Source organism: Silene latifolia, chromosome 1 (genome assembly GCF_048544455.1).
Source record: "Silene latifolia isolate original U9 population chromosome 1, ASM4854445v1, whole genome shotgun sequence".
NCBI classification, from domain to species: domain Eukaryota; kingdom Viridiplantae; phylum Streptophyta; class Magnoliopsida; order Caryophyllales; family Caryophyllaceae; genus Silene; species Silene latifolia.
The window spans coordinates 115,673,943-115,688,111 of NC_133526.1; positions in this window are offsets into that span (position 1 = coordinate 115,673,943).

Genomic DNA, 14,169 nt, shown 5'->3' on the forward strand with positions numbered 1-14,169 from the left:
GTTATAAGGCTCTAAAACTCAGAAATTGTAGAGTAGGTTGCCAATTTATCAGGTCAAGTCTAAACAGTCAGCTAAATTTGAACAAAAACTCGTAGATATGCGCAAGACTCAGCTAATAACTATCAATAAAGTGCAAGGCTCAAGTAAAAAAAAAGGACAAGTTAAAGTGCAATTTCATCACGGAAATCTACCGTTCCGACTCAACCTATATGCAAAAATAAACGTGAATATTTTTGAAAAATTGAAATTTTTCAATTTTTATGAGATTTTTTTGATTTTTATGAAAATAAACAACAATGCATACATAAATTAAACGTGATAACATAAATGCAATAAAAACAATATGCAGACACAAAATGGATGCATAACCTCCCCAAACCAACCCGTACAATGTCCTCATTGTACCAAAAATAGGGAAGGGAAATGCAAACTAAAAAGGAGAGAGTGGAGATGCGGAAAACTCACAAGACGTCATATAGAGGGACCTCCCCAAACCGACCAAGAACATGGGAGGTCAAGGAAAGTCAAACAGTAGCTCCATAGACGGGAAACAGCAGCAGGGAGTCAAAACTACTCGATCGAGCACTTGGAAGGACTCGATCGAGCAGAAAACCACTCGATCGAGTAAGCATGATTTTGGTTTTGGTCGATCGAGGACAATTCTCACTCGATCGAGTGAAAACTGCCCCAAAAAGTGCTCGATCGAGCTGAAAACCACTCGATCGAGTACTTAGACCTGCAAAACACGCAATTCAAAGCTACAAAAGCATAAGGAGTTCGTAAAACAGCGTATAAAGTTCAACAATAAGCTAAGGAAAAATAAAATGTTCAACAAAAGTACAACAAAACAGTCCGGCCGCCTCCCTAGTGAGCGCTAGTTTCGTATAGGTCCCACTCGACCTTCTTCCAGATCATCCAAAAGCACAAATCATCGGCCTACTACTAGGCCTCTGACTGGACGCGGTAGCTTCAGCAATCGTCAAGCGGATATCCGGCCTCCACAGCTTGGCAATGTAAGAACAAAGACTTCCCACAAAGATCCGGTCCCAATCTATCACCTCATCACGCAGCTTTTTCCTAGACGGTGTGGCTTTATCAACACCTCCTCCTGGGTCGTCTATCCAGGCAGTTCCAGACTTCATGCTAAGAGCACCCATCTCACCTCCCGGGTCTTTAAACTCGTCAAGACCTGTAGAAAGAGAAACAAAGACACGTTCCTCCACCCGCTCCCGAGAATGGGGCGGAGGTGTTACAACAAAGAACGACAATATGTGACTCAAAATACGGCTCAGACGGAATGTCAACGGAGTCTACAAGGGGAATATCAATGCAAGGTATGATAGGTATGGATTCCCTAGGGTCATCGGACTTAGTAAAAACCAAGTCCTCTCCTCCGACCTGAAAGGTAAGTGTCCCAACCCCGACATCAATAATTGCGCCAGCAGTGCACAAAAATGGTCGTCCCAAAATAATGGGAACATTGCGGTCTTCGGGTATGTTTAAGACAATGAAATCATGAATATAGAAATTCCCGACCCTAACAGGTACGTCATGTAAAGCTCCTTTGACCCGTACATAAGAGTAATCACCAATCGTATAGTCGTTCTAGCGCGCGTAAACTTAGTTAATCTCAATTTCAACGCCAACGACAAAGGTAAAATGTTGACACTAGAATCGAGGTCACATAAAGCATTATCAAACGAATGGGTCCCTATAGAACACGGAGTAGGAAAACGACTTGGACCAGACATATTAGGAGGGGTCCCATTCCGAAGAAGTGTGCTACACTCTTCAGTCATAGCTACATTCATTATCGTCTCACCAGCATCCCTCTCAGACCAATCAATTTGAGAAATAAAATTAGCATAAGTAGGTACCGAGTGATCATCTCGTCGTAGTGAGCAACACATTGAGAGCCCGTATGCGGTCCAGAAATCTACGGTGTGGCAACAATCGTTGTGGATACGGGACTGACCGAACAGTAATATTACTTGATCGAGCAATTTCCTCATCATCAATAATCGGTTGAGGATCAGTGAGTAGCTGAATGAGCATTTCTTCCTCAAGAGTCCTCGATCGAGTATTTACATCCTCTCGATCGAGGGTTACAAAGATCGCCCGCTCGATCGAACAAAGGCGTAGCTTGATCGAGTGGCCTGTCCTCCAACCTATTCGATCGAGTACTGTGAGTTACTCGATCGAATTGATCACCCAACGGAGCTCTTAAATCAGCGTGCATATCAGTACTGTGGGCTGCATGAACAGTACCAGTGAAGCACGAGTCATCAACATTAGCAATAATAGGCGATTCGGGCACTTCATAAGACGGAATGATGTCGGTGTTGATAGCATACACCGTCTCATATTGCTCTTGGGTTTGCTCGACACTAGTTGGTTCACCCAAGCCTCTAGCTTCAGATACGGATGGAAAATTCCTCACCAAGTGCCCTTATCATTGACTTAACTTTTTCAGCCTCATCATTCCGAGCAAGTGGGGGAATTGGTTGCGGTGAGAAGGAATAACAAGGCGGTGGGTAGCCTTGTTGCGGCAAATCGGTTGTGGTCTAGGCCTCGGTGGAGGAGCAAAGATCATAGTGATTACCACAACCCCAAGATTCTTTCCTCTCCCCATTAGTAGATCTTTCAGTTTGAGCTTCAAACTGAGCAATAAGTCGAGAGACGGACGTCATCTTGGCAAAAGGGTCGAAGGTACTCAAGCCTTCCCTTCGACAATCTCCTTCTAAAATCTGTCTAATAGACCTGTAAGACCTATCAAAACAGCACTAAAGAAAAAGATAAGAACGGCCTCAAGGTACTCAGTCTTCCCTTGAGGCGAAAAACAGACAAAATAAAACAGATAAAAAGCGTCGCCTCCCCGGCAGCGGCGCCAAAATTTGATGCGGTCGTTTCTACACCAAAAATAAATACCTAAGTACAACTAACTAATAGCTAGCAGTAAGTAGGGTCGATCTCCACAGGGAGGCTATTTTGCTAATTATCTGTCTAACTCGGTCTGTCTATTGTCACAGTTGGGGGTTTTGATTATTTTTCTAAACTAATAAGAAATAAGGAAGAGAGAACAAAAGAAAAGAATTAAACAGATAGAGAGAAACAGCTAAGACAAACGGTTCACCATAATCATCCGGTCAAGTAATCTGGGTCTCAGGTCAATGCAAATACGGTCTAAGGAGTAGCGAACGTCACCTTTCGGTCCTTAATTCACCCTAAAGCGTAAACAGCTTAACTTTCGCCCTCACTGCAATACTATATTGTTCGCTACTAGTCTCGCCTTTTCCAACCTTTCGGTCCAGGTCAAGGATCACTAAGAATTAAAGGTATAATTGCGTCGACTCAATTAGACTACTGATTAATTGTAGCATTTAATCAACAAAGACTATACTAGCATTAACCCAATAAATCGATCACTCTCCTTTCATAATTATGGATCCCCTATAGTCTTGGCATAAGGGAATTAGCTACTCATATTACTAATTAGACTAATGAATTAATTTCCCAAAGAAAAAACATTATAAATAAACAATAAAGTGCAATAAGGGAAATTAGGGCAGAAATTAATTGTAACGGAAGCGAAGAATTAAAGCAATAAAAGATCAATTATTAATAAAGGAAGAGAAAGGAATTACAATCCAAGCGAATCCGGCGTAAAGAACACAAAATCCGAGTGAAAATAATCCCCCAATAAGGTAACAGTAGAGAGGAATGAAGCAACGTTCTAAGTTTACAGCAGAGTGTTTTATAATATGAAAGATAATCCTAATTAACCTAGTAAAACATGCTTAAATAGCAAAGCAAATGAGTTTTAGCGAAATAAAATATCACACGGGCTAATTAAAGCCCAAACCCGTCAAAAATTGTTGCTCGATCGATCATGTAGTCTCTCGATCGAGTGATATTCCTTAGCATTCCCCTCGATCGAGAACAATTCCTCTCGATCGAAGACTTCTTTCCCTTTAGTCACTCGATCGAGGAGAAGTAGCTCTCGATCGAGCAAATGGGCTCTCGATCGAATAGAAATAGTTCTCGATCGAGCACTTCTCAGCGCGTAATTCCTGTTTCGCGCACTGAACTTCAAACGGCTGCCATTTCTTCGTTACTTGGGCAAATAGGGCGATTCCGGTGGCGTTGGAAGGCTAAGAGGACAAACTTTCATCTCCAATTGGAATCACCTGAATATCAGTTGTAGAACTCGAGATATGGCTCTTCAAAGTAGGCACTAGCAATTTGAAGTTCTTCCTTTGCTCGCCTAGCTATCTTTCTTCTTTGCGCATCTCAAAATAGCTACATTCCCGCTCCAAATTCACTCTTCCTCCAAATGCATGCTAAACGGACGGTAAAAGGCTTGATTCTACCACTTTATGGTCCATTCCTGCAAATAAGACAAAATAACCCAAAGTAGCATATTCGGGGCATTTCGTAGCATAAAACCACGATAAAAGCATAAAGATACGCGCATAAATTAGGCTAAAAAGACTATATAAAATGCACGTATCATTTAGTAATTTACTAAATTCAAAAAATACGTAAGTTTTACTTTTAATAATACTCTTCGTTACCATCCGTGCAGTGCACGGGTTCAAAAACTAGTTAATAAATTAATAGAAGAATAAAGATGGAGAAGAGATGATAATTAATTAGTTTGATGATCATTGGGGCCCTACATTAACAAAAATTAAGTTCTTTTTTAAAATTCAACGGCCAATCACAATCCCTTAAATGTTTTACCTTTTATAGATAAGGAATGTTCTCCGTACTTGTTGTATCATTGATGTACTTAGAGTCACGTATATCGATGATATAAATCACTACACTTTGTACTCCCTCCGTCCTGGTCATTTGTTGTCGTTTTTCATTTTGGAGTATCTTAGTCAATTGTTGTCCATTCTATTTTAATATTACATTTAATGAGCAATTTGTTCCTTCACACTCAATTTGGTCCACTTGTTATCTTATAATTGGTCATCTCCTCCTTCCTTGGTTTTTGTGCCAAAACCAAAGGACAACAATTGACCGGGATGGAGAGAGTAGGTATTAGAATAAGCTTTCAGGCCATGCTCTTTTCGGCTACAGAGAGCTGAACTGAACTGACTTTAATGAACCTTAATTGAACTGAATGAAGCTGAAATGAACTGAATCGAACTGAATTTAATTTGTGAAAAAATGAGCGGAACGCAAGTGAATGAAGCCAAACTAAACTGAATAGTTCTGAACTGAAATGAGTTAAAATTAATTTCAAAACAACATGAAATTATTATGAGAGTATTTAGTTGAATTCTTGGGTTCACTTTTATAATAAGATTTGTCAAAAAAAAATGGGACAAGATGTGTGGTATATTTTCCTACAGAAGACTGACTTTTGAAGGAACTAGAGAAACGTGGAAGCATGTCATTCTCTAATAAGATAATTAATGAGACAAAAAATCGGAAATCTTAGTGAATCTATATGACTTTTGACTTATACTATATAGTACTCGAATTTATTTGTGATAAAAGATGAGGAGGATTACAAGGTGTAACATCATATCTGATAAGGCATACAATCATCTCCAACACACAAACTTACCTTCTCGACTCATTCTTGACACACACACAACGCTCCTCTCACTCTCGTTCCGCCTAACTTAATCGAATAAATGGCTTCCTTAAATCGTACCACCACCTTAGTCTCTCCTCTTAATACTCAACCAGCATAGACCCCGTGCAAATGTGTAATGTATTAATGTATACAAATATTTAGAGAGTATTATCTTTTATATCGTAGTCGATTACTTATAAATTATAAATTGACAATTTATTATTTATTAACGTGTCGAATTACTCTATTTTTTTAGGACAATATTATAACAATAAAAATTAATAAAGAAAAATTAATTAATGACATAAAATTCGTATTTTAATAAAAATAATTTTTTACATAAAATTAATGATATTTTTTTATCATTTTTTTAATAGCATATCTTTTAGCTACGAATTATATTACGAATAGCGAATTTTGTTATCACCAAAAAACCTAGAGCCAAATCTTAAGTATGATTTTTTTTATCAAAATATGAACGTAAATAAAAAATCATATCAAAATAGGAAAAGTGTTTTAGGCGGGAAAACTTTGAGTTTCTTATTATATTCTTTAAGCCTGTTTGGTAAAATTAGCTGAAAAGGTATCTGAAACCCGAAATGATATCTGAAAACTGAAAAGTTAACATATTTCTGAAAAGGTGACTATTAAAGTATTTGATAATTAGGTTCTGATAAAGCAACTGATTATAAAAAAAATGTTTGCAAAATTAGATAAAAAGGTATCCAATTTTTGTTAAAACGACGTAAAAGGATACGATAACTATTTAATATTATAGATAAAAGGGATAAAAAAGGAAAAAAACTTATTTTAGGTACCTGGTACAAATGCTACCTTTCATTTCAGGTAGTTTATTTTGTCAAATAAGCTATTTGTCAAACACTTCTAAAAAAATCAGATAGCTGAAATTTTGGTCAATTAAACTGGCTGAAGTGTATTGCCAAACAGAGTCTTAGTATATGGAGGATTTTTTAATTTAGTTTTTTATTAAAATACTTTTTTATAATAAATATAAGGTGAAAAGAATGAATAAAAATATGTTGAAAAAAATGAAAGAAAATCATCCTGTTTACTAGAATACACGATGGAGTTATACTCGTTACTCTTATAGGTAAAAATGTTTATCCCGCATGTCTAATAATGGAGAAACTAAATTTGTTGAAACTATTTCGATGTTTTGTTTATTGACGAGGTGTATACCTAACGATCATTAAAACAGCCTCCTACAGAAATCCCACCCGAGCTTAATTTTTAATTTCCATTTATAATTCACGAATGGAAACCATAATCAGAGGAGAGTTGTTACTCCTCACGGCTCACGCCCACGCCAACGTACTTTGGCTATGTCATCAATACTCGAAGTTGAGACTGATAAACCGATTGATCAACTTAAGAACGTGTATGTATATACAAATATGGTATTGATGAATTATTGAATTGGATGAAAAGTTTACTCGTATCGTAATTCGTACATTGCAGCTGCATGCATGTGAACCAAGTCAGCACCACGTAGGTTGATGTCGCACATTCTACACCACCTTGGCCTCTCATCCCTACTTCATTTACTTGCCTTTATTTTCCAATTTAAAAAAAAACGGTATGTCTCATTAAAGACCGTCTCCCACTAATTTAGTAGGAGACAAAAAAGAAATTCAGTGGGTCGTTCGTCCCATCATATGAGAGGTCTCTCAATAACGTTGTTGAGAGACCGTCTCTCCGGAGTTTTTGTGTAAAATTAAATATGAAACAAACGACATAAATCAGCCAGTAATTAGTCTTGCTTATAACCATTATAACAATATGTAGAGTATACATTCGATATACTACAATCGTATCGCTTATATACTTTCTGAGTATTATAATAAACAATATTGATTTTGATAATTTTGCACGTTTATTCTAAATTATTTTTATTTACAACGATTGTAAAAAAAAAAAAATGCATTCATGGATATGGTTTATTGGTGACTTTTGGTGTATGTGATGCTTTATGCCCCTTCATTTCGTTAGTTAAAATTTAAGTAGGCCAATAAAATAATACTCCTTATAATATAACCTAAATGTTAAATATTAACTCGAATAAAGAGAAACATTTAAGTACGATACAACACTACTACGGAGTACTTTTCATTTGCTAAAAAAATTTGATTCTTTAATTCCCAATCCCCCATTCCCTCATATAACACTTGATGTGAAATGGACTAGACCTGGCAAAACGGGTCACTGGGTCAGATTTGGGTCGGGTCAGTTTGGGTTTCTCATATTATCGGGTTTTTGCTGGCCTAGCTATCTTACTTCTTTGCGCATCTCAAAATAGTAGTCTCCAAGCTCCGACTCAACTCATCTCCTAAATGCATGCATAGGGACATGTTTTAGGCTTGATTATGCTCCTCTCCGGTTCATACCTACAAATAATACAAGAGAAACCAAAGTAGACAATTCGGGGGACATTTGTAGCTAAACACTACTAAATATGCATAGAGATGCTTGCAAATTTGATACAAAAAGTCTATATAAAATGCACGCATCAATGGGTCTTATTGTTAGCTCAACCAAGGATGTGCTCACAATTAACAACAAGAGCAAAGAGAAATTTAAGAGGAGTGCTAGTAAGAGCAAGAAACCCACTCCCTTAAAGGGAAAAGGAAAAGCAATTGAGAAAAGCTTTTCTAAAAAGGGTGCTACTTCCGAAGACAAATGCCATTATTGTAATGGCATAGGTCATTGGAAGAGGAATTGCCCAAAGTATCTTGGAGATATCAAAGTTGGAAAGATTATTCCAGTAGGTAATAGATAAAATTCTCCCTATCATTTATGTTTCGAATTTCAATCTCAACTTTGGTATTTGGATACAAGTTGTGATTCTTACCCTTTTTAACTTGTTTTTTAAAGGGCATCCGAGCAAAGACAAAGGCAAAAACAAGCAAGCCTAAGAAGGCTCTTCAAGGGAAGCTAGAGTAGCCGCCCATAGTAGAAGACCTATGGAAGCTTAGCCTTTATTTTAATAGTCTTCGTTTTATTGTTGTATTTTGAACTTGTTGTTTTAGAACTCTTTTAATTTCCTAGTAGGACATGGAAATTAGTTTATTTTCTTTTGTTTTCAAGAACAAGAAGTTGTATTTGAATTTTAGTGGCATGGTTTGCAACCCAAGTCACTCGGTTTATAGAAATTTTTCGTTCTAAAACTTGTCATTATACACCTTTCATATCAAAACATAAATTATGTTGACTTAAAATAATCATTAAAGAATTACAACGATGGGATCATTATAAGTAGTTCATAAGCCGTGAATTTAATTCTCACTTATGCTTTAGTGACTTAATATCACATCCTATTTGATATAAGAAAGAATGATTATAAAGTCAAAAAGAGTTATTTGAACTCTAAAAGGGGAAATTTTATAAACCAATTGGCTACATCACTTATAACTAGGACTTGAGACCATTTATAAAATCCATACGAGCTATGAGAGGGCTTAAGACTTTAAGATTGTATATGACATGGATATGACTCCAATCCTTTACCTTATAAGGATTAGTCTACTTTGAAGCTAGATTAAAATATCTTTACAAAATTGTGATCATTAAGGTCATATTATACGATATTTTCTTCCTTCACAATCAAAAGTCTGAAATTGTTTGTTGCTCATAAGGCTATTTTTCGAGAAAAATAGATGTATTTTTCAAAAGATAGAGTGGAAGAAGATTAGCAACAAACATACAACTAGTTGGGAACTAATAAGGAGACCAAAAGAAAACTTTCTTAGGTAAATATTTAGACTAGTGAGGAGACCAAAAAAAAATGTTCCTTACATAATAACATTATGAAGTGGTTGAATCAAGTAAATTCAATTCTATTTTATATAAGAGCCGAATGAACCAAAGCAAAATCTGTGCAAAAGAATAAATTTGTTTTGAGTTGCATAGACATACATAAAAGATGTCTACCAAGCTAAGTTAATTTGTAACTATGCTAAGATCCATGTAATCATTGCTACACCTAATAGTGTGTACAATCAAGTTAGATGTTAAAACAAATTTCTAAATAGGTATTCAGAAAGGGGTGTGTGTATGTGTGTGACATAAGCACAAGGTTTTAGTTAACGCTTAAGACTGCAATGTTGTTTTCAATCATATGATAAGAAGATAGTTTTCACTCGAGTTGTCGAGAAGCCATATGTATACATGGATTTGAGTGGGAGTCAAAATTCACTAGTAGAAAAAACCCCTATAGTGGCGGTCATAAATGACCTTTTTATGGCGGTTTTTACAAATTTTGGGTGCGCCGTATATCACGGGGTTGTTTAGACTTTGCGGCGGTTGTACAACCACCACTATAGCTTACCTACAGTGGCGGTGTTTAAACAAAACCGCCATTATAGGCTTATACAAAACGGCGGTTGTTAGACCAGAACCGCCATTATAACTCGCTCATAGTGGCGGTTATTGTTTCAGAACCGCCACCATAAGTATATCTATAATATCATTACACCACTACATGTTATCTATAACGACGGTTGTTGTTACAGAACCGCCACTAAAGGTAATTATAACGTCGGTTGTTGATACAGAACCGCCACTAAAGGTAATTATAACGTCGGTTGTTCGTTGTTGAATAATCGCCACCATAGGTAGTTATTTTTTTAAAAAAAAATTTGCTACCAAAATTTTGAAAACGATATCCTAGAGATTTGACAATCAAAATAGCAAAATGAACAAACAATACATAAAGAGAATGGCAACCAAAAAACTTGTGTATCATTCGACCAAACAAATTAGTATTGCTAATGTTAAAAAAAATATACATCCAAGTGTATAAATAATCACATACACGTATTAATTAATAAATTAATCAACATTACATGTTCTCTAAACTTTTGATAGCCCACACCTCTTTAACATCTTCCATCTCGTTAATCAACATTGTTGAATCTGCAATAATAAATTTAGCAAACCAATAGTAAGAAAAACCACCTCAGCATTATTAAAATCAACATAAGACATTATAAATAGGGAACTATTAATTCACCTTATGATGAACATTAAATCAAGTGCACAATGACTTCATAAAAGACACTTACTAATATAAGAAAATCAACCTTGTTAAATAGAATGCATTCATGAACAATCATAATCAACCTATTGCTACCATAGAAACACTTGCAACAAAGATATACAGCAAAACAGTGGTGAGACAATTGTAAGGCTTCCTTTTCGGTTGCAATTTCCTGGCCACTCTACTTTGATCTCATAAATATCGCCATTTGACATGGTTGATTCCGTCATAAGCTATAGTTAACAAATAGGACAATTAGTAAGAATATAAATCTATAACTAGATAAATAAACTGTACCAAGAATGGAAATAAGAAACACCTTCACAAAAAACAGCTACAATCAACATGCCAAACCTCAGCAATGGTCTGAAGTGTATACAATATAACAATACCAACAACCAACAACATATAATTGAGAGTGAGGAGTATATGAAATCAGCCGGGTCAGTTACCTAGAACCATTTCTAGCTCACCTATGCATAATCAGTTGGGTCAGTTACCTAGCAACATGTGATACTGCCAAAACCAAAGCTATCTACAACATAGAATATATGAGTTCTTCGCAATTAACGGCAACCCAAAACAGAAATGCTAAACAGGCTCCCATAAACAAATATTATTTATGTAGCCAATTTTGTCATGTTGATCTCTTCTCCGTTTAGTTTATCTCTTTTGTTTGTTATTTTAATTAAAAGCAAGTATCACTTTTCGAAATCAGCACTCTACTTGCTTTAATTTCGACACTAGTCAAACGTAATATGATTAAGAGAAGAAAATAAGAGCAGCGCGCAACAAACACAAATTCTTAGCAAATTCCTTGGTATTTGTGTGTACTTACCTCCTTTTCTATTTGTAATGCAATCAACAGCACGTTTGACAAACACCAGCTAGCTTCTATTTGTTGTCACTTCTGCAAGATTTGACAATTTGACAATAATTTAAGGAATCAAGCAATCTAGTTCACAAGTATATTATAGTTACAGGTGATTATATATACTCACATTTTAATAAGTTCCAACTTTGGAATATGTGTTCACTTTAAGAAATAAGTGCATTACATGGGTTAGATACTATTGCATTCCTGCAGTAGACAATAATATGACCCATCCTTAAGAAATACTCATCATTTTGAGACTTCAACAATTTTACAAATAACTACTGAGTAGTTGATACACCTTAATCAAAAATGCATAATGGGGCAGCGAGTTACGTATGTAGTACCTTAAGAGGATAAGTTTGCAGAATAAGTTTAGCCACGACATGTCGTATATCAACTTGCTTAACAAGTTTTCCTCGATTGTGGCTCAGTTCTATAAGGGTAGCGGGAATGGGTTTCTAACTTCTACGGAATGTTCGATGAAAACTGATAGATAATCAAATCATAGTGGATACATATATTTAAGATTTCTATAAGCAGGGGCGTCTCAAAACAATCCGAGGCCCGGTGCTAAAAAAAAATGAGGCCCCAGAAATTCCAAGCAAACTTCATTAAAATGAACATACTGTCATTTTCCTTTTGCTTAACCAATAAAAGTTACATAAGTAAACTTTGATAACCAAAACCTTCAACAAAATACATCATAAATAGTAGTGAATTAAACCAAAAAATCCAAAATAATCATTAACATGTATAGAATTATGATTTTTTCTAATTGCTTAAGTAAATCTAATTACTCATAATTATTCTAATTAGTAATGATTAATCCACAAATTGATTAATATAGAATTTCCTCAAAAAAAATTTGATTAATATAGAAGAGTAGAGAACCAGTAAGCCTACGCATGAAGATGCCTAATTGCTTTAGATTTGGGGTTGAAATTAGAATAGCACGGCCTAATTACTTTAGATTTAGGCATGAAATTAAGGATTCAACCCAAAATTATCATGAATTTACCAAAATTATCGTGAATTACAAACTAACTAAAACTAAAACTCGTAAAATTAGAGAGGAATTCTTATCTCATCTTCAAATTATTTCTCCTTGTTAAATCTTTGGACTTGAAATTGATCAATTTCGGTTGCTTTCTCTAAGAAATAGTACTCCATATTAACTAGATCTTTAATTAGATGTGTAATTTGAATGAAGAAAACATTGACATATTAGAAACGATTGTAATTTATGTGAAGATTGAAAGATATTCGGAAATAGAATATCTCAAACGCCATATTGTGAAGGAGAAATTGAAGGGTGAATGCTTGATATTAGGAAGGAAAAATCAACGCCATATTGTCAGTTACTCAATTGTATTTTTAACTTTTTTTTACACAGTAAGGATTATGAACTTGGGCCCTAATTTTGGAGGCCCAGTTCGGGTGCCCTGGGCTGCCCTGGACCTTAGACGCCACTGTCTATAAGCTAAACTTCGAACCAAGAGAGTCTTAACCTGATCACAAACTCTGATGGTTCTGAGAAAAAGCTTGTGAAATCGACACTCTCAATTTCGATGCTTCTCAGGGGATGCTTATAGTAGTGGACTTTGCGCTTCAGGATATTCAAGATTGACTGTAGAAAATAGAAACAACAAAGAGATTACTTCTAGGGAGATATGTGTAAAAAAAATCTCCTAGACAAATTTGTTCTAGGGAGATGTATGAGGAAATAATGGAAATATAAGAGCCATCAGTTCCGGAAAATGATGCGTTATATGGTGGAAATATTTGTCGGATACTTTTATTTGGGTAAAGAATGATCCAGAAAATAAAATGCACCAAAGCGATCTTCAGCATGTATTCTATTACTCGAAAGATATGTAAGCAGCAAGTTACACCATTTCAACTCGGATCATATTTTACCTTAAACTATAATCCATATAAACAAGAAAACCAAAATAGCATACCTTATTAGTCAAATTATGTAAATTTGTTGTTATTGATAGCACATCAGGGTGGCAACACCGGAACAGTCCATCAAAAAAGGCAGGAAGCGAAGATTCTATAAATTGAAGTAAAGATTTTGTAGAGTCCGGACTTACTTCACGCAGTTTTAACTCGCTGAGTTTGTATGAAGGGCCAGTAACTAGATTCCTTAGTTGCTCCTCCCCCACCTCAAGGCTCAATCTATACATGCCAAAATAATTAAAACGATGCCATTACGTTCTGAAAAATCAAATAGAATGATAGATAAATCAATCTTATCAACCCTAATCATCAAATAAAATGAGTGTGAGCCTAATACTTATAATGCAACAAAAGGTATGGTATATTTAAGTTTATATAACAGTAGAAACAACACAGAAAATTTTAATTTCTATATTTCGAATCAAAAAATTAATTACCCAGCAGAAACCCTAATTAGTTAAATTGAAATTATTCAAGTTGGAGATTATACCATGTAAAAGGGATAGAAGAATGGCAGATGAGGGGATGATCTTGGCTGTCAAAGGATGTTCTTTATCATTTAAAATCACAACATTAGGTGTTCTCTATCAATTAAAATAGATAATCAGTCAAATTCAAACCACGGATCTTGCAATCATATATATATCCATAACATTAAATTCAAAATAAAATACTTCACTT